The 19931-nt window shown below is 37.8% G+C and overlaps 1 protein-coding gene across 2 annotated transcripts in view; it reads left to right on the forward strand.

Annotated features, from left to right (window-relative positions):
* Nucleotides 1–549: 549 nt before the first annotated feature.
* The window catches only part of LOC121030650 (xin actin-binding repeat-containing protein 2-like), a 74342-nt gene continuing 54960 nt past the window's right edge, over nt 550–19931 (forward strand). For both annotated transcript variants that reach the window (XM_040475277.1, XM_040475278.1), the window contains exon 1: nt 550–710. The gene's annotated coding sequence lies outside the window, so the exon portion shown is untranslated. The remainder of the gene's footprint in view (nt 711–19931) is intronic.

Here is a 19931-nt window from a genome sequence, read left to right on the forward strand (position 1 = left end):
TTACCCCTTCTTTCCTCACTTTTTTAACCAAAAGAGCACTTTCTTTATTTATACAAACACTACAATAGTGTTTTGCCTTGCATATGAGACCTCAAAAGGCAAACACTTTCCATATCGAAAAACATTTTCTAAATAAAAGTAATGCTTCCTCTTCCCGAGGACACTAATTCCACCAGAATACACTGGAACTTTTTCTACATGGTGTATTTTCATATTCTTGCCTCTTGAAAGATTAAAATTATTTAAACCAATGGGAGTAATTCAAGGCCTTTAGTCCCTCCTTTTCCTCATTGGTGCTGATTATTGTTTAGGCTTTGTTTCAAAGTTGAGAATTGGCTTGATGGCCTTGGCTGCGGAAGGGGTTTTGATTGACTGCACATGTGTTAAAACCATGCATACATTACCGAGGACACTGCGAGCCAGAGTGCCCTCAGAGACACACTTCTGAAAAGAGTAGTTGACTCAGGCCCCACCTAGACAGAGCTCAGTTCCTAAAAATAGGTGCCAAGTTGCATCCTTTAGACACGGGGCTAAAATAAATTCAGCCGTCCCATCTACTTGCTTGATAGACCCTTCAGTGGAGCCGGCCTCCACTCCACCGACCGCTTTCAGGGGACTGGGAAATTTGCTGTATGTGAAACAAGGGAGGAAACTCGTCTGTGAAGATACATGACATTTTCACGAACTCGGGGTTAAGTCTATTACCAAAGGTATGTGCAATATAGTCATTGATACATACCCACTTCCTGGGTTGGAATATGTTACAGATCAGTGAAGACCACAGGTCAAATTGAACTTGTTATAAAAGAAAATATTCAGTTGTATTTTGTTTTCATGACAATATTTAACATTACTTTATATTGTTAAATTTAAGGCTTCATATATTACTCTCTGCCAGAGAGTTAGCATGTTTCATATGTAGTGTTGAGGAATAATGAGCCAAACTTGAAACTAAAAAGTCATGAGTGAAAACTGTAATTTATAGCTAAAAAAGAAAACTGAAAAATTAGTGTATCTTTTATGACTGTAAATTAGTAAAATACACAATGAATATACCAAAAAATATAAACTGTATTTCTTGGAATTTGGTGAGGGGAAGGGAGAATTTAAAATATCTTCGACTGTTGCAGCTTGCTCAGAGGAATGGGTTGAAAATTATTCTTTCTCCAGCGTTAGTTTGATTTTGTACTTCATGCCCGAGCTAGTCTCATCTCCTTTGGGAGCATTACTAGGCGTAAGGATTAAAGAATCAGGTTCTTCGATGTTTTGCAGAATTAAGGAAAGCACTGCCAGTTGGATCTGCCAGCCCTAATTATAGTAACTACAAACTTAAAGAGAGAAGACTGAGATTTTACTTTAAAGGCATCATGGCCTATATACTGTTTCAGATGGATTTTTTCTGTCTTCGATTGCCTGTGAACACTTTAATTTGGTCCTGTTGCGCCTTAAGTGTTTAGATGTTAGAGACTGAAGTGATTTGGGACAGGCATTATAACAGAATATCTTAAGACACCAACTACAAGCAAGGACACTTTAAGATTACATAATACAGGGTTTAAATATAGCCAGCTGGTACTAAACTGAAAGATATTTATTTTTACCAGAGCTCCATTTGGTCACTGACAAGCTGTAGGTTGTTTAAATTATTGGAAAATTTCATGTGCAGAATGCCAAAGGAGTAAAATATTTACCTCAGCTACATTCAAAGCCATGATTTTTAATATGAAAGAGCACCTGTTTTGAGTGTTTTTTTTTTTTTAATGTTTATTTTTGAGAGAGAGAGGTTGCAGGCTGGAGAGGAGCAGAGAGAGGGGAACAGAGGCTCTGAAGCAGGTTCTGTGCTAACAGCAAAGAGCCCAATGTGGGACTCGAACTCACAAACTGTGAGATCATGACCTGAGCCGAATCGGACACTTACCACCTGAGCCACCCAGGAACTCCCTGGAGTTTTAAAGATATCACCATTGAGTGGCAAAAATATTGGATCAGAAATGAGGAAGTCTTGAGTTCTATGCTTAAATATTCCTCTACTTCTCTGCCTCATCTTTGAGTATTTGGCCTTCTTAGTATTAACATGTAAATGAACAACAAGTCCCATTTTTTTTTAATTTTTTTTTTAACGTTTATTTATTTTTGAGACAGAGAGAGACAGAGTATGAACAGGGGAGGGGCAGAGAGAGAGGGAGACACAGAATCTGAAATGGGCTCCAGGCTCTGAGCTGTCAGCACAGAGCCCGATGCGGGGCTCGAACTCACAGACTGTGAGATCATGACCTGAGCCGAAGTCGGACGCTTAACCGACTGAGCCACCCAGGCGCCCCAACAAGTTCCATTTTTGAGAGCATTTTGGATGTCTGCAAATTTGGCAGAGTGCCAGCCATTTGGGAAAACTGTAGTCCGGAGTTTGGAGTAAATGTTTCTGTTTTCATCTGATGTTGGGCATCTTTAAGATATAGCCTCCTTTACCAACCTGAAAATTAAAAGTAGGCATTCATTCTCCAGTGAACAGAGAGAGCTTTGCTTCAAAAGATGTTCATGCAAAAATGTTATCCCAGGCCTCAAGTCTTCTATAATTACAGAGGAAGAAAGGGTTGGTTGCCTTTCCTCTGGTTTATTTTTGGTAAAAAGCCCACAAATTTCATAGATCATTTACAGTTGTCTACCACTGATAGCTGTCACTATTCAGTCAGCTTCCCTGCTCTGTCTCTCATATTTACCACAATCGAACAACTTATGCACATCAGTATTCTTTTTACTTGTTTGGTAAAATATAACTTATGATGAGATGATTTGGGGTTAGACTCTCCTAGTAAGCTTGGTACTGGGAACGATTTCCTCTCCTCTCTCTCTCTGTTTCTCTCTGTCTTTCCCTCATACAGATACACAGCTCTGGGCACTAAGAGACCATTTTGTAAGACCTGTTTCCTAGCTGGGAGTCATGTCTAGATTCAGTAATTTATAGAGCAGGGCAGACACTTAATAAGTTCCTGGCATTGTAATGCCAAAACTTTGATTAAACAATCTGTGGGGGACAGAACTTAATTGACATGACATGGTCCTTTTTATTTGCTTCCCACCTCCTATCTGAAAGCATTCAAAAGTTACACTTTGAAACTTAATTAAGTTGTAATTTGTTTATTGTTTGTTTTGCTTCTGAAACAGACACTTCTCATTCAAATTACAGTCTCATCCCTTGCAGAGTGGTGGGTAACTTCAGCTTGTTCTGATTCAGAAACGACTTTTGCAGAACACTGATTTATTCCATATAGATGCATGGTCTTTATAGGACTGTGTAGATATTGTACTGGTTTTTTTCCTGACAACAAATATGTGGTGTTTTCTGACACCAACCAATTCTCCAATTCTCTAAAACCAACTCAGTATACAATTTAAATCAGTTTTCATACTAACTTGCAGAGTTAGAGGAGACCCCAGATCGCCCCCCACTTTCTCCACTAACCCAGGAACAGCCAAATAGAAGCGATGCATAGGGCAAAGTGGGGCAGCAGACAGTGGCATAGAGCACCACACTCTCTCTGGGCTCCATACCTGTCAACACATTCACACACTTGGAAGCTCACCAAACCCTGTTGTTTAGGGATTTTATTAAGATGTCATTGTGTAGGATGATTAACTAAATAATTGGCTATTGGTTATTAAATTTGATTTCTAGCCCTTCTCCCCTTCTCAAAGGTGGGAAGTGGGGTTGAATGTTCCAACTCTCTAATCACTAGGTTGTTTTTCTGGCAATCAGCTCCTATCCAGAACTCATTTCTACTTTCCCCCAACCCCCACAGAAGACCCAGAATCATCTCATTAGCATACCAAAGACACTGCCAACCAAGAGATTCCAAGAGTTGTAGGATCTGTGTGCTAGAAGCCAGGGACAAAGACTAAACATTTATTTTTTATTATGTCACATATGTCTACAAAATCTCTTCTCCTTTGAAATGCTACCTGTGAACTCCAGAGTAAAACTTTTATCCTATATACTTTCCTAATCATTGGAATCCATCACTTGTAAATTTAACTAACCTGAGTATTTTTTATTTGTACAGTATAATCAGTAAAAGCACAAAGGACAACAATTAGACAAGGAAAAAAGCAAAGATTTTATTTTCTTGAAAACATTGAAAGTCAGCAAATGCAATGATTACTCGTATCTCTTTAGATACAACAGATGATGGTGTAGCTATATTTAATGACTCTTTATGAGCCTAAATGATGGCATAAAAATAATCTGCCAGTGAGCAGTACAGTAGATAATCCAAATTCCTGGTAGAGTAGCTGTACTTCTTAAAATATTGTCAAGAATAAAATGAATTTATTACACAGAGGACACAAAGAACCTCAGTGACTATTGGTTTAACACGTTTAAGTTCTAGATAAGAAAACTGAGGCAAAGGAACATTAATTAGTAAACTCTTCTTAAGCACAGAGAACTAGAAACCAACTCTTTTGACTTTTATTTCATGCTGTATGTCATTCCACAAAGCTTTATGCCATTAACATCAACCCAATCCCACTGCACCCCCATGACGTGGGATATCTTTCCAGGTATACCTTGATAAAGTCCTTTTTTTCCAACAGTAGGTTTCTGTTGCTTTTTATTTTGCATTTCCTGTTCTCAGAAAATTATGAAAAATTGTGTAAAAGGAGACCTGGTCCACATATTTAGTTAAAATTCAAAATATGATGGCTTTATTTTTTAATTTTACTAAGCATTTAAGTTTGCTCATCCTCTGTGTTAGAAGAACTCTTCCCCCACCCCCACTGTCTTGTCATTGGCACATGATTTTTCACTGCTCTTTTTGGCAGACCTTCAAGTAGATCTGTCTTCTACATTCTTATAATTGTATGCAGGATATATCCTGCTGCCTGGTGAATTGAACACTTTAGATATATCTGATGGTTCAAAAGTAAGTAATTGCCAAATTGCTCTAGACATACACATGATTTAAGATAAATATAATATTAAAAGAATTTATTTTGGGAAATATCTCTGTACAAGATCCAATAGCATCTTCCTAAAGAATCTGAATAGATCAGCATGTGTATTTCTAAATGTGTCAACGTGGTAGTTACCAACACTGAAGAGCTAAAAAAAAAAATTCATATCACCATTAATTTTACAAGCAAAATCCAGCATTATAAATGATTTCCAAATATGTTCTCAGTGTTCTTCATTGAAAGTTCGATGAATGTGACTTAACATAAACTAATGTTTGATTATCATTTAATGTAATTTTTAATTCATAGGAAGTTAATTGCATTGAAATAAAACGTAGGTAGAATTCACATTATAAAGTGGCTGGGTTTTTTTTAGCTATGTATGTTACATTTTGATAAGTAGAGTCCCATTTCCTGATGAATTACATTATAACCTCCTAGGTGCTTTATCACTGTCTATGTTGTTTACGGTAATTTTGTTTGTTTGTTTTTAGTCTGTACTGTCATAATAAGAACTCAGCTTTACCTTATCTAGCCAGGAAGCCTTTTTGTCAAATAATTCCAGGTTCATAGGGAATGGTAAATAAGAGCTTGAAGGAGACAATGAAAAAACTTTTTGTAAAGCTAAGGGCCACCTTTTAATGTATCTGTTTTTTAAGTTAGAATTTTTGATTCTCCACACAAGGGTTGTACTGCTAAGTTGGAATATTTCTGGGAAGGGACAAGAATAAAGTGAGTTTTTTCACATGATTAAAGGTTGTCAATTACAGCTACAAGCTCTTTATAAAATTCACTGCCTCTGCTTCTGTTGGATCCCAAGATACTTCCCTGCTACAGGGAGGAAGTCTGCTGGTTTGCTATGAGGGTAAAGCCCAGCAGCAGTTTTCAGGTAGAATACAGGGGCTAGAGGTAGGGATGCTAAAGGGGCAAGTAAGTGACGGCCATCAGCAGCCAGCTTAGTTCCTTCTGTCCTATGAACCCTTCCAGATGCTCAGAGTGGGAACAGAAGCTCATTACAGCCCCACCTTCTTCAGGAGAAACTATGCTAGCCCTCTGAGTCCCAAAGCACTCAAAATCGTATATTTTTAGGAATGTAACTGTATTAGTGCATTCCTGCTTCAGTCACTGACTCATTCTGGAGTGGGAATAATTTCAGGATGCATCATCATCCATCTGTTATCCAGAACTGGACAACAGCCCCAACTTTGACTCTGTAAAATATCAGAGAAATGAAATGTGAAAGGAAGGCATGTATTTGTATTCAAGTTACATTTTTTTTTCCTGAAAAGATCTAGTCCGGCTATTGCAGTTATCAACCCCAAACTACTATTTATACTTTCTAATAGTCCACCCTTTAAATAGAAGCAATAAATTACCTCAGGCTTCAGTGTTCACCTCTTTTCATTTACCTCACCATTTCAACCCAACTGGCCCCAGTTTCTTGACTGTGTCATTATAGTACGTTATTACCATTTCTTTCCATTATGTTCCATTATGCTCATATTTATCTCTATATATTATTTTTTATAAAGTGTGGTGTTACTGGTGTCTCCATATTTGTCTTCCATTTCTTTCATATTCTTGAAGTGCATTTGGATAAATAATAAAGATAATAATAAATAATAAAGATAAATAACAAATAAATAATAAATAAATAAATAATAAAGATAAATAAAGAAGAGTAGTCTTCAGACAAGAACCAATAACCACAATATCATCCAAAATGACATTTCTTTTTACTCTTTGCATAACATTGAACCTGACACAAAATTTTGTAAACATTTGTATCAAGGAAGTGTCAAACATCCTTACGACAACAACGACGACAATAATAATAATAAACATAAACATTTTCTACAGGATACTTCTCCCCTGGATAGATTTATGTTAAAAGTTCCAGGAGCTGATATGTAAAACTTCATTTTTGATATCATCTTTACATTTTAATCAATCTGAATAGTTCTTGAAATCAGAAAGATTTCTCAAGTGATGCAATATCTTCTCTCTCTTTGCCTTTCCTCTTCCTTCTTTTTTAATCTCATTTCCATTAAAGACCTCTGGAATATATTCCTTAGTGTATTATCCTTAAGATGTATGCAGTGCCCTCAGTTTACCAGAATCACAAAAACACCATCTCTGAGGGCCAAAAGAGGTTCCAAATGAACCCTAGATAACACTTTATTGGGAAATCAGAAAATGCTGTCAGGTGAACCCTAATTAGTTGAACACAGACCTTGAAACCAGACTGCCTGGGTTTGAATTCTGGCTCTTATACTTACCACCTGGGTGGCTTTGGGCAAATTATTTAATATCTTTGTGCTTATTTCCTCATCTGAAAGTAGAGACACTGTTAATATCTATTTCATAGGGTTGTTTTAAGGATTAAATAAATTAATATTTGTAAAATGACTACAATAGTGCCTGGTACATGGTAAGTGTTGTATAAGCCTTTGCTGTTACTGTTGTTTTTGTTATTATTATTATTATTTAATATATGAGGCTAGTATAACAAAACCATTATCTCTTTCCCAGAGAGGAAGATAAGAAAATAAGGTACCAAGTTTTCCTAGATGCTGAACATTCAGAAAAACACCACACTAAAAACTGTTTCAGAGAGAAAATCATCTACCTGATTTAATAGGTTGTTCTGTTGTTAAAGTCATCCTTACCTTTCAGAGATGCACTTTTCAGCTCAAATTAAATTTCTGTCTTCTCTGGAGTTGTAGAAAGCTGTTAAGTGCCCTCTTTCTATTATAATAATTCCAACACTTGAAACTAATAACCTTCCTATTGTTCTTGATGTCAACATCACATTTCTTCAAGAAATTGAACTCTTCAACTACCTCAACCCTAATGACTCTGTCTCCTTTCTGATAGAGCTGCTCACAGCCACTTACTGGACCTTTTCATTACTTTGACTTAGTTCTTGGACTCTCAAAGTATTCTCTTAGACCACAGTTTTCTCTGTTTTCAACTAAAACTGATCTTGGCCCTCAGCATAATCTTCCTATCTTCAACACATCCTGCCCCTCAGCTTCTCTACTTTTCTTTGCCTCATCTCTCTATAACTTGGATCCACTTGCAGTGTCTGAGTAAAGATGGAAGGAGAACACTCACTGAGGGGGAAGGCACTGAAAGATGGGGCTGTAGGGACCAGACTGTTTACAAAGGGAATCTGAAGCAGCAAAGGCCAACAAGAATCCAATAGCTGAAAAGAAAGCAAAAGATCACGAGCCAATGAAAGGTGCAATGCATCAGATTTGAGGAATGTAGCTAAGCTATTAATAGGAAAAGAAATGGCAAGGTCAGAAGTAAGGAGGACTAGAAACAAGGTGGGATTGGAGCCTGTGATGGACATCATGCCTGCATTTCAAACTCAGGAGTGTTGGATACCTGGAGTTAAGGGCTCCTGAATCCAGGCTTCAGGGATAGGTCTAAGATCTTAAAGAAACATGCTTTAGACCTGATGCCCACTCACCTGGGGCCCCATTGTCAGCTGCAACAGTAGAGTTTTCGTTGACCCCTCTCTGTTTCATTTGTCCCCACATTCTTGAGCTAAATTTATCTCACCAGAAACCAATTCAACATTTTCCCCTGATGTATTATTTGTACTCCCATTCCCAGGATGCCTCTCTCATTATATAATATATAATACATAATATATAATATATAAATATTGACTCCTTATCACATTTCCCATTATTCCCGAGAACCCCAGATGTTCTCTATTCTAATATACATCTGGAAAATTTGAGAATAGAAACAGGTTTGTGAGTAATGCTTTTTAGAAAAGGGCTATGTTGAATTTTAAAATGTTTAACAACATAAAATTAGGGCTTAGATAGTCACTAGAGATATGCCCTTGGTGTAACAGAGATGAAGCCGAGAGCTGATGGAGTGTGTGTGGTGAGACAAAAACAGAAGACTGGGGATGGAGCCCAGGAAACTAGATATGGTTGGGTGTCAGGAATTTTTCAGGAGACTGAAAATGATAGAGCAGATGCGTCTGGTCTAAGCTACTCACCAACTCCATGCTCAGTTTATAAAGAATAAGGCAGAGCATGCTGCCTTATAAAGAATAAGGCAGAGCATCAACATTTTTAATTCCTCCTTCTGAGATACTTTCTGTAATGGCAAGTGTCAGGCTTGGTGAGGTTTATGACGTTTTCCTCAGGCCCTGCACTGCTGGTGAATGGGACGTAGGGCTTTCTGTCACATCTGCTTTTCTTGGCAACCTTCCATCTCAGAAGTGCACTGGGACACCCTGAATACCTACTGAGGTCCTTCTCCTAGATCTCAGAAAGCAAATAGGATACCACTTGTGATTAGATGTTCCTCCAAGGAAAAATGTGAGTGTGCATCAGTGTGTCTGCGTGTTCTGCCTGTAATCCTGCTCTTAGCCCTCTGGCCTGAGAAGGCTAGTTCTTTTCTTCTGGACTGAACTGTGATGGAGACATAAATATATCTGGAATTTTTTAGCTACAAAATTTTTCTAATTGCTTTCTGCAGATATGTAATAACAGAAGAATTCCTGGCAGAAATTGAATTTGGCAGAAAGCCCAAAGTTGACTGGTTTTACTTTCCAAGCAAACATTCTTGTGCAGTTCTAATTTTCACTTGCTCATGCGGTGTCCTGTGGAGCAGTTTTGGTGATGAGCTGGATTTCATTGTGGGAGACTCACGGGTTCACAGGCAAGAAGTTTATTTTTGCTCCCTCCTGGAAGCTGTAATCCCAACTTTCACATCTCCAGGCTGCTTAAATATCTTCTGTTGCAGAATTAGGAACTTGTTTTCTACTCTTTAAAAAGAAGTAAAAGAGAGAAAGTAACAAAATCTATCAACAGGAACTATCGAAAGATGGGCACTGGATCTTGCACTATTATTTCAAGACAAATTCATTTGATAAATGCTTAATGGTCATCCACTGTGTATACGTTGTGATGTCAAACGTTAAAACAAACAGTTAGCTGTTTTCATCTCGACTGTCCATTTATGTCTTGGGAATCTAGGAATTTTAGTTCCGAATAATAATAAAAATGCAATAAACACTTCTGCAAGAATGTTAGGAAAGGCTCTGCCACTCATCGTTACGGAAAGCACGAGCAGATCATTCTTAGAAATGCTTTAGACTCCTCCTACTCCCAAATAGGGCACATAAAGAGCATTTCTGGCCACTTTGTGATGGCCATTTTGTAAACTGATGAAGCTAAGAGAGACTGACTGAAATCATGGTAGATACGGTTATGCAGGCAAACAAAAGACTTAAGAGATGGAAACCGGTGCTGAGCTCCTGGCCAGTGGTTGATGGCCTGCAGTTGTGGTTACATGTCTAAAATTTTTAAAATAGTAATTGCTGACAAATAAGGAGTTGCTTAAGTTTACAGTCTGAGTTCTTCCCTATCAGGTGAGGTGTCCTAATACAGTGGCAGGTCACACTAAGCTGAAATGACTTGTCCATCTGCCCAAGACTTTTGGTGTCTAAAAGAAATAGTCTGGGGAACTTAATCCAATTTAAAGCTTCATATGGAATTTTACAATGAGGCCCAAGATATAATTTTAAAATTGCTTCTTACAATTCACTCCCCCCGACTTCCCACCTCTCACCTTCTCTTACACTTGATCTAAAATACCATTGGCCTAGGAAATCTTTTGTTTGCAAGTTTTAATTAAATTCTTTGTTGTTCACAGATGTTACTGTCTTTTTTTTTTTTTTTTTTGTTACTGTTTTAATGTGCATAGAAAAGAGCAAGTTTTAATCTGGATAACATTTAAAGAGTGATTTTTACACTTCACCCTTTAAAAACAAGAGTGAAATAAGCAGCATAAACTGAGTTGCTCCACTTATGGTGCACTTAGAGGATTAGGTTTTGACTCTAAGGGAAAAGAAACAAATGCCAATGCCAAATTTTTAAAGATAAATAAGTATAAATAAATTAAGGGATGATGAGACTGACTAACTATGTACTTCATGTGTATCTTAAGCAGGGCAGACTATTAAATTACTTCCCCTCTTTGGACTGTCCCTAGTACCTGCATAGCATTAGGAAACTGACATCATCTTTTTCTTTTGAAGTTACAGTCCACATTTATATGCAAAGGGCATGTAGGTCACGTTAATTGTTGGTGACAGAATAACCTAGGACCCGACCGATTCAAAGTTTTGATACATTAAAATTATTACACTTTATAAACATCCCTGTTCTATATTTAAAAGACTGTTCAAAATATATAGAGCATTTTTAGCGCCCCCTACAATTATAGGGACAGTAATGAGAAAGTAGTTGTTACGATACAAACATTTGAACAAGATGCAAATTACCTTTCAATTTAGAGCACATTAGTAGAACCTATAGCTTTTGTAAGAAAAACATGGATTCATAACATTTCTTTTTTTTTAATGTTTATTTTTGAGAGAGAGAGAGAGACAGAGCACAAGTGGGGGATGGGCAGAGAGAGACAGAGACACAGAATCCAAAGCAGGCTCCAGGCTCTGAGCTGTCAGCACAGAGCCTGATGTGAGTCTCAAACTCAAGTTGTGAGATGATGACCTGAGCCGAAGTTGCACACTTAACCTACTGAGCCACCCAGGTGCCCCAGATTCATAACATTTCTGCTGAACATTAGCATTTTTGTCATCTTACCCAAGGTTAAATGATTAAAGCCCACATCGTTTTGAAAGTATTCATTTTCTTAGAAAGTGGAATTTTTCTAAGAACATCACTGCTCTGGAAGACAGAATTTATTTCCAGAGGAGTCAGTTATTCACCAAGCAGTATGTTACATTATTGAAGCATTTTCTCTTTTCCCTCGACTGCTTAGCTTTTCCAAATAATGTTCAGTAAAGAAAGTACGTAGAATTAGTGTGGTTTCCCTTTTTTGATCAAGCCTATCGGCCATTAGTTTTAAAAGAAAAAATAACATATCAAAGGATACTGTAGTTTGTAGACTTAGGCAGAGAAAGCACTTTTAAACAAAGACTTCCTTAAGGTCATTGAAAAGAGTTGGTGTAAATTTGGAGACTAAATTTCTGTAAGACAAAGGCTTAAATATATTTTATTACTCAAAGGAAAAGGGTGATTAGTAGGAGAAAAGCTGCCACAGCATCAGTTGTCTAAATTGGTAAGAGTCAGAATTTGATGATTTGGGCTTTCTTTTAATATCCTTTGTCACATGCTAACCTTAGAAAAGAGGTGAGAGTTAGAAAGAGGGCGAAGTATCGGGGAATTCCTAAAAACAGATCCAGAAAACTCTGGCTGTTCCAGAATGCAACTAGCACAGAAATGAGTTAAAGTCATAATCGGGAAGTAATTAACTTCCCTACCTCTGCCTCCTACAAACAAACCACTTAAAGATGGGCACACCACGGGATGTTTCTCAAAGCTGCAAATTAGTAAAGGTTCAGCATCTCCATTATATTACTGTGGCTCATTTTTTGACCTATTGAGTGTCCTCAACATACTTGGAACTCAACAAAACAGTATACATGAACTAGCTTCATATGGATTTTTACAAAACCAATGAGAGAAAAAATGGACCATTTTAGGGAAGACAGATTCTAAGCTAGTATGCATGACTCATCTCCATCTACCAACAAATTGCTCTGACCTCAGAATGAAGTCACTTTGTGTAATGTGGAGGTCCTGACAGTTTTAGAGGTGCTGATGGACATGTTAACTAGTCTGTTCCTGCACTGCCTTTCAGAGGCACACACATTTGCTGCTAATCACAGACTGACTTTGATGACTATCTCTCTGTGGTTAAGAAGTGATTACATTTGCTTGCCATTTTTCAAGTTCTAGCCTAACTAAAACAAACAAACAAACAAACAAACAAAAAACAACCAGAAAGAAGATGGAAGATATTCTCTTCACAAAGGTACTGCCCACTAGTAAACGAGCCACACGTAAAGGAGACTTGGAGATGGGCAATCACAGGGAGTTTGTGAAAAGGAAAAGCAGTAATGAAGCAGTGGGAATAAAAAAGGAGTACTTTAGAAAATAGTGAGGAAAAGTTGTATCAAAAAGGTAGCAACTCAAGCAGACATGGAATAATGTAGAATGACATGAAATTTGGGGATTTTCTGCAATAGAGACTTTTGGAAGAAAAGGATGGAATTCAATTTAAATAAAAGGAATACTCAAGTAGGAAGAATACCTACATTCAGATTAAATGAATATAGCAACACCTCTATTTAGGGATTATTTAACACCTAAATAAAGGTACTTAGTAGAGGTATTTAGTAGAGGTACATAGCAAGGCAAAGTTACCTAGCAGAGCAACAGTGTAATGGATCACAGGTGAGAAAAATCCAAGACCCTTCTCCTTGCCTGTAGCAGGCAGCCACAGGGCAGCAGAGACTCAGGGAGTGGCTGCATCCTCACCACCTGGCTGGTCCAGACCATGGCTCACTGCACCATGCAAACCGTTCAGAAGTTGCATAGGGAAATGAAAAATGTTAAATAACTGACTGATGGTTTCATGGCTTTACCTAAATTACGTAGAAGAGGGGAAAATGTGGGGAATGTTTTTTTGGAAGGAAACAGTTGATCTGTATACAAGGGTGGTTTTCATGAGCTTTACGTTTTCAGAGGACTGCCTTGTTGCTTGCTGGTGAACCAGTTCATGAGCTAGTGTCAAGATACAGTTTGAGTATCATATTCATTGAGTTAGTAATTTCTTCTCCTTTACATATTTTCTCCATGCCTGTGGCCATATGAGTAGGGTTATGCCATCTTCTTTGCTTGAATCTCATTGTGTAGTTCCATTCCTTCATGATTTACTGTGCTCTCTTTGTTTCAGGAAACGTGGTAGATACCAGGTTTATAAAGAGGAATGGAATATCCTTACAGAAGGCTTTAGATTTAGGTGGATCAGAGTCAAGTCCTATCCTTTCTCCTTATAGCTTTGATCCTTGGGAAATTTCATAACTTTTATTATTCTTAGACTTGTACCAGCTCAGATTACCTGCATAATTACATGCAGGAGATATAATAACACCTAGGGTGACTGGCAGCTAGTGACCATTTATTATTTACTGTGTGCAAGATATTATGTAAACTACTTTATAAGATCTCCTTCAGTCCTCACAGGCAATCACTAGGTTCTGTTATCATTCCCATGATAGAGGGAAGAAGAAAGAGGCTTAGAAAAGTTAAGCAATTTGCTTAAAGTCAAAAGTGAATGTCAGAGATAGAATAATATTGGGCCTTCTGGGTCCAGAGTGGATGGTTGATCTGCGTGTGGGTCTGCCTCCTGATGGATAAGAGCCCAAGACAGAACCTGGAGTAAAACAGGTTTACAAAATTAACTTAGCTCTGTCCTGTGCTGGGGGAACTTGCATGTTGGTGGAAGGTGACAGAAGCCCAGTGGGAGGTGGGAGGGTGGGCGGGGATATGGCAGGCAGAGGAACTTCAAAGATACACTAAAATGTAATGTCATGCAAATCGAAGTGTAATTTTTAAGTGGTGGGAGAGCACAGTGGAGGGAGCTACTCACTGCCCAGGTTAAGTGGGGGAAATCTAAAGGGAAATTGAGCCTGTGGTGGGCTACAAGTGGCTCTTTAACCCCATCAAATAGGATTGAGCTTGGTCCATCTTATGTCATCTCCATATAAACAAATATGGTTTTGGGGGTGGGGATGTGGAGTGTGTGCCACCAAGTTCCTCAAGATTCCCCACCTAAAGAGAACTACATTTGGTGTGTCTTCAGTCAAGCCAGCTTCCTTAGCAGGCTGAGCCATCTGGGAGCTGGTTTTATTCAGAAGTCAGCATGTTGAAATGATGCAACCTGTTGTATTGCTGTTTTTAGAGATAAGGCCAAATCAACACTTCTTAGAATACTGTATTTCCTGAGAAGCTCTCTGGTTTTTTTCTTTTCTTCTCTCTTCAGTAGAGCAGGACTGAATATAATGGTGATTAGGTCATGCCCAGCCTTGAGCACTGTGCTTGGCTCATGGTAGATGGGTGGTAGATGTTTACTAACTGCATGACTAAAGCCTTAGGAAGAGAGTTTATCAGATACTTTTATTGTATACTTGGGATGCAGATTCAAACAAGAGGACACTGTGGTGGAAGCAGGACACCACCTGCCATGCCCTGGAGCAGAATTGATCAAGAGAAAATTAGAGCAGTGGCCCTTGCTTTGCATTTCTCTTCCCTTGTAGTCAAGTCTGTCATTTCCCTGTTTGCGTGGATCGATACCTAACCCCATCTCAAGTTTGATCTCTGTAGTGACCAAAGAAATATAATTGAGGAATTCACTTCGATTTCTAATTCTAAACCCAAGCTTATAAGGATGAAAAAAGAAACAATTAGAGTCATAGAAATTCAACTTTATTGGTTTCCCCTTGACTTATCCCTACATGCGCTAAAATAAATGTTTAGAAAGGATTTGTGTATAGATGTTTAGGAAGCAGAAAGGATTCATAGCCTTAATTAAAATGTATTTTATAATAAAATGTTATATTTTAATTAAAAATATTTACATGAGAGACTGTGTAGAGTTGAACAGGTAGTTCAGAAATACTTGAACTCAATTCCAGGCTCAGCCACTTACTAGATGATTTTATCTTTTAAATGTTACTTTCTTCATCAGTTGAATGGAAATAATACCACCGATCAGATACGGTTGCTGTAAGAATTAGATGTAAAATGTAGGTGTATAAGAATACGTGCAAAATGCTTACCACATAATCAATACTCATTAACAGGCAGTTATCATTGTTATAATGCAATATACGTTTGATTATGCTAGGGAAATGTCTAACATGAGACCTAAGTTGTAAAACTATGCACCATTGATAGGCATTTAATGGTTCTAATTTATTTGACCATTTCAAAGAAATTTAAGTCATTGTATTCAATTATTGATTTTTTAACTGGGCAATTCTTTAACTACACTAAGCAATTAATTTGAAATATTTAATAGCAATATGATTAAATGTCCAAATATACCCAAAACTGGCAATATTACTGTACTAATAATTATCTAATTTCTGACTAAATTCTATTTGTTCTTAACTGCTTTAGTACCAGAAGTACTTCTTGTGAGACGCTAGGAGCTGCACAAAACAGGACAAGTCTATATGATAATACATTACTACAATTAGAAACGGCAGTTCTTTTACTCAGAGAGATTAAAATCTAAATGGACATTTAAACTTGTCTTATCTATAAGTAGATGGGCATTTCTTCTTTGGGGCATGAAGAATAACTTCAAAGATGTTTCTATCACAAGGTGGTTTGTGTATATAAATCTGTGTGATTTGGGGGGCCTGGAACTAAAATATGACTTAAAAAGGATCTACTGGAGTGCCTGGGTGGCTCAGTTCGTTGAGCATCTGACTCTTGATTTAGCTCAGGTCATGATTCCAGGGGTGTGGGATTGAGCCCTGCGTTGGGCTCCACACTGAGCGTGGAGCCTGCTTGGGATTCTCTCTCTCCCTCTGCACTCTCCCCTATTCATGTGCGCTCGCTCGCGCTCTCTCTCTCTCTCTCTCTCTCTCTCTCAAATTAAATAAATAAATAAATAAATAAAGATGTTTAGAAAGAATCTACCATGTAGTAAATTCTGACATGGACAGGTGTATGTACGTGTAGAGTGGATGCTTGCATTAGCTTCCTATTGCTGCTGTAACAAATTACCACAAAAGTAGTAATTTACAATGGCACAAATTTGTTATATTATTGTTCTGGAGCTCCAAAATCCAAAATGGGTTTCACTGGGCCAAAGTGAAGGTGTTGGCTGGGGCAAGCTCCTCCCAAAAGGTCCAGGGGGGTGGAGGGATCTGTTTTCTTGCCTTTTCCAGCCTCTAGAAGCTGCTGACATTCATTAACGCATGTCCTCTGCTTTCAAAGCCAGTAATGTACAATCTGCACTGCCCCCCTCACCCCCTCTCTCTCAACCCTACCTCTGCTTCTGTCATCACCTTTCCTTTCTGACTGACTTTCTTGCATCTCTCTTTAACTTATGAGAACCCTTGGGACTATGTGGAACCCATCTGGATAATCCAGGATAATCTCCCCATCTCAAAACTCTTAACTTAATCACATCTACAAAGTCCCCTTTGCCATGTAGAATAACACATTCACAGATTCTGGGGATTAGTATGTGAACATTGTTGGAGGACCAATATTTTGCTTTACAACATTGCTGAATCTTCTGTTCTTCCTCTCACAGGCAACTGGATGTACAGGATCTCTTCCAGTATCTGGTGAACTGGGAGAGTACTGGTTAGGGAAGGGTGGAAGGGTTAGTAAGGAGGCAAAAACTAATTCTTTTTCTTACCCTGAGAGATTATCTGTTTTTGTTAATGTATAAAGCATGGTAATCAAATGAACTCGAATGAATGAAAAACTTGGGGGAAGGTGACAAGTGTATACACAACAACACAGTGCATTTGGAGGGAATAGGACCATACGGAGGCTAGTTTTAAAAATGGAATCTGGTTCACTCTGCTCATATACTGGATGGATGCCACAGTACAGTTTTTGTGCTGTCATGGCACACACTTTCACTCGTTTTACTCCTTGCCCTTCCTCTCCATGTATTTTTTTAAGAACTATAAATTAATGCAAGATTGTGCTGTACATTTGCTCTTTCATTTTATTCTCCATCTACTTCTTGGTTTTATAATATTCAAATGAGGGTAAAATATATAAAACTCAAATTGATTACAAATTTGACTTGGCAGCAGCAATATGAATGTTTAAAAGAGATGAATTTTATTATTAGCTGAGGGATATGCAAATATTGAGAATTACAGAAAACTTATTCATGCTAATGGCTGTGAGCCTGTGCTGTGTCCATCAGTATGATATCCTGTACACGAGTCTGAGCTGGATTATAGATCATATGTTTAGATTTGATAGAAGTTAGTTCATCACTCTCCCAATTTAGTTCTAAATCAATTTTCCAAGTACTAAACAGTTGACTTCTTTATAACGCATCCAAAATACAGCAGGAAGGCTATTGATGCATCACTGAAAGTGTGTTTGCCTTATTGAAGCTGATATCTGTGTTTGCACCAGCTTTGTGGGCTTCTTTGTGGCCCACCAGCTCACTTTCTTCCTGGCTCTTAGTTTGGACTAAATAAAGATTTATTGGATTGACTTTAGACAATTGCAAAGAAAAAAAAGTTAACTTCTTGTTTATTTGCTTAAGAGTTCAAATTACTATTAAAACTTGGAATTTCTTTTGAGTCATAATTATATACTGGGTTAGCTCTCTGGGACTCGTTTCTATATGTTTTTATTATATTCGCAATAGGAGTCAGTTCATGACAGAACAGTCTCCTTGTTGTTTGAAGTTCGCTTCACCTGTTTACTGGGAGTGTTTGGGTTTGGTTTTGGTGTTTGGACACGTGTATTCCTTGAGAAGTAGCACAGATTGTAAAGTCACAGAACCTAGAGCCAGACTGCCTGGCTTCCCCTTCCAGCTCTGAAATTCACCAGCCACCTATCTTGAGCAAGTTTTGCAAGCTTCCTGTGTCTCTGTTTCCTTATCTGTAAAACGGAGATAAAAAATAAAAATAGTCTCTACCTCATAGGGTGGTTGAGAGCACTAAATGGATTAATGTCTGACACGTAGAAACCATTTCATACATACTTGCTATCATTTTTTATTTGTGAATCATTCTTTTGAGGCCTTTATTTTCAGTCATGTCTACAATTTTGTTTCTGACTTGTCAGTGTACTTTATTGAAAAAGTAACACTTTTACCTTATTTATTACAGTTGCCCCTCCACTTTTCCTTTTGTCTTATAATTATTTTTGTTTAAAAGATTTTTTTGTTTATTTATTTATTTTGAGAGAGAAAGAGCATGTGGAAGCCAGGGAGGGTCAGAGAGAGGGGGAGAGAATCCCAAGCAGGCTTCACGTTGTCAGTGCAGAGCCCCATGGGGGCTTGATCCCACAAACCATGAGTTGGTGACCTGAGCTAAATCAAGAGTCAGATGCCTAACCGACTGAGCCACTAAAAGATTTTTTTACTTTAAATTTTTTATGCTTAGAAAGTCCAACTGAAATCATTTGCTACTTCTCTAAAGATTTTTTATCATTTTAAAAACCATCTAACTCTTAACTCCATCTAATACTCTGTAACATGCTGTGACATGAGGAACTCTTTGATGCTTTCCACAAAATCATTACCCAGTTTCCCCAACATGATTCATTGGTAATGCTGCTGTCTCCTCCCTTTTGTTCTTCCACATAGTCACATGGCCAGCTCCTTCATGTTTCAGGGCAGATGTCCCCCTTCTGAGGATGCTTGCCCTGACACCTGCTTATTGATACACCCGAGTGGATTATGTCCTCTCCCGTAGGCTCCCAACTTAGCTGGTACAAACCTATTAACTCTTGGGTTATAATTTCCTGCCTCTCTTTCCAACTAGATTGAAAGGTGCATTGTGAATGTATCGTATGCTTACTGTAGATAACCGATAGTTGTTTAATGATAATGAGTAAATATATTAAAATATGCCTTCCTAATTATATAATGCAAATCATTTCCTTTTGAAATTTCATATGGCAAAGATGGAGGGAGATATGTGAATGTCACCCACAGCAATTAGATTCCCATAAAGCTCTCCTTTTTCTTATTACTGATAAGAAATATGTTTATATTTCTTATTACTGATAAGAAATATGTTTATATGTTGTTGTACTATGCTAGTCAGCATGTAGAGGTCTACAGGGTTACAGCTTCACAGTGGGATTAGTATCTTCTATCTGTTGAATGGCCCTCTATCTCATTTAGTACACTTTGTCTTTAATGTTATTTTGCATGAAAGGAATATAGCCATGATGACTGTTCTTCATTTTATATTTGCCTGTTACATTTTTGCCCAATATTTTCTTTTTAAATGTTGTGTCTTGTGTCTTGTTTTAGGTTTATTTCCTGTGAGCGGCATATGGTTGGATTTGTTTGTTTGTCTTTTGGTATGGCGTTTGACCTGTGTTTATTTTCATGACTGTTATATCTGA

The sequence above is a fragment of the Herpailurus yagouaroundi genome, unplaced genomic scaffold, assembly GCF_014898765.1.
Source record: "Herpailurus yagouaroundi ecotype Mexico unplaced genomic scaffold, PumYag 140, whole genome shotgun sequence".
In the NCBI taxonomy this organism is placed as follows: Eukaryota; Metazoa; Chordata; class Mammalia; order Carnivora; family Felidae; genus Herpailurus; species Herpailurus yagouaroundi.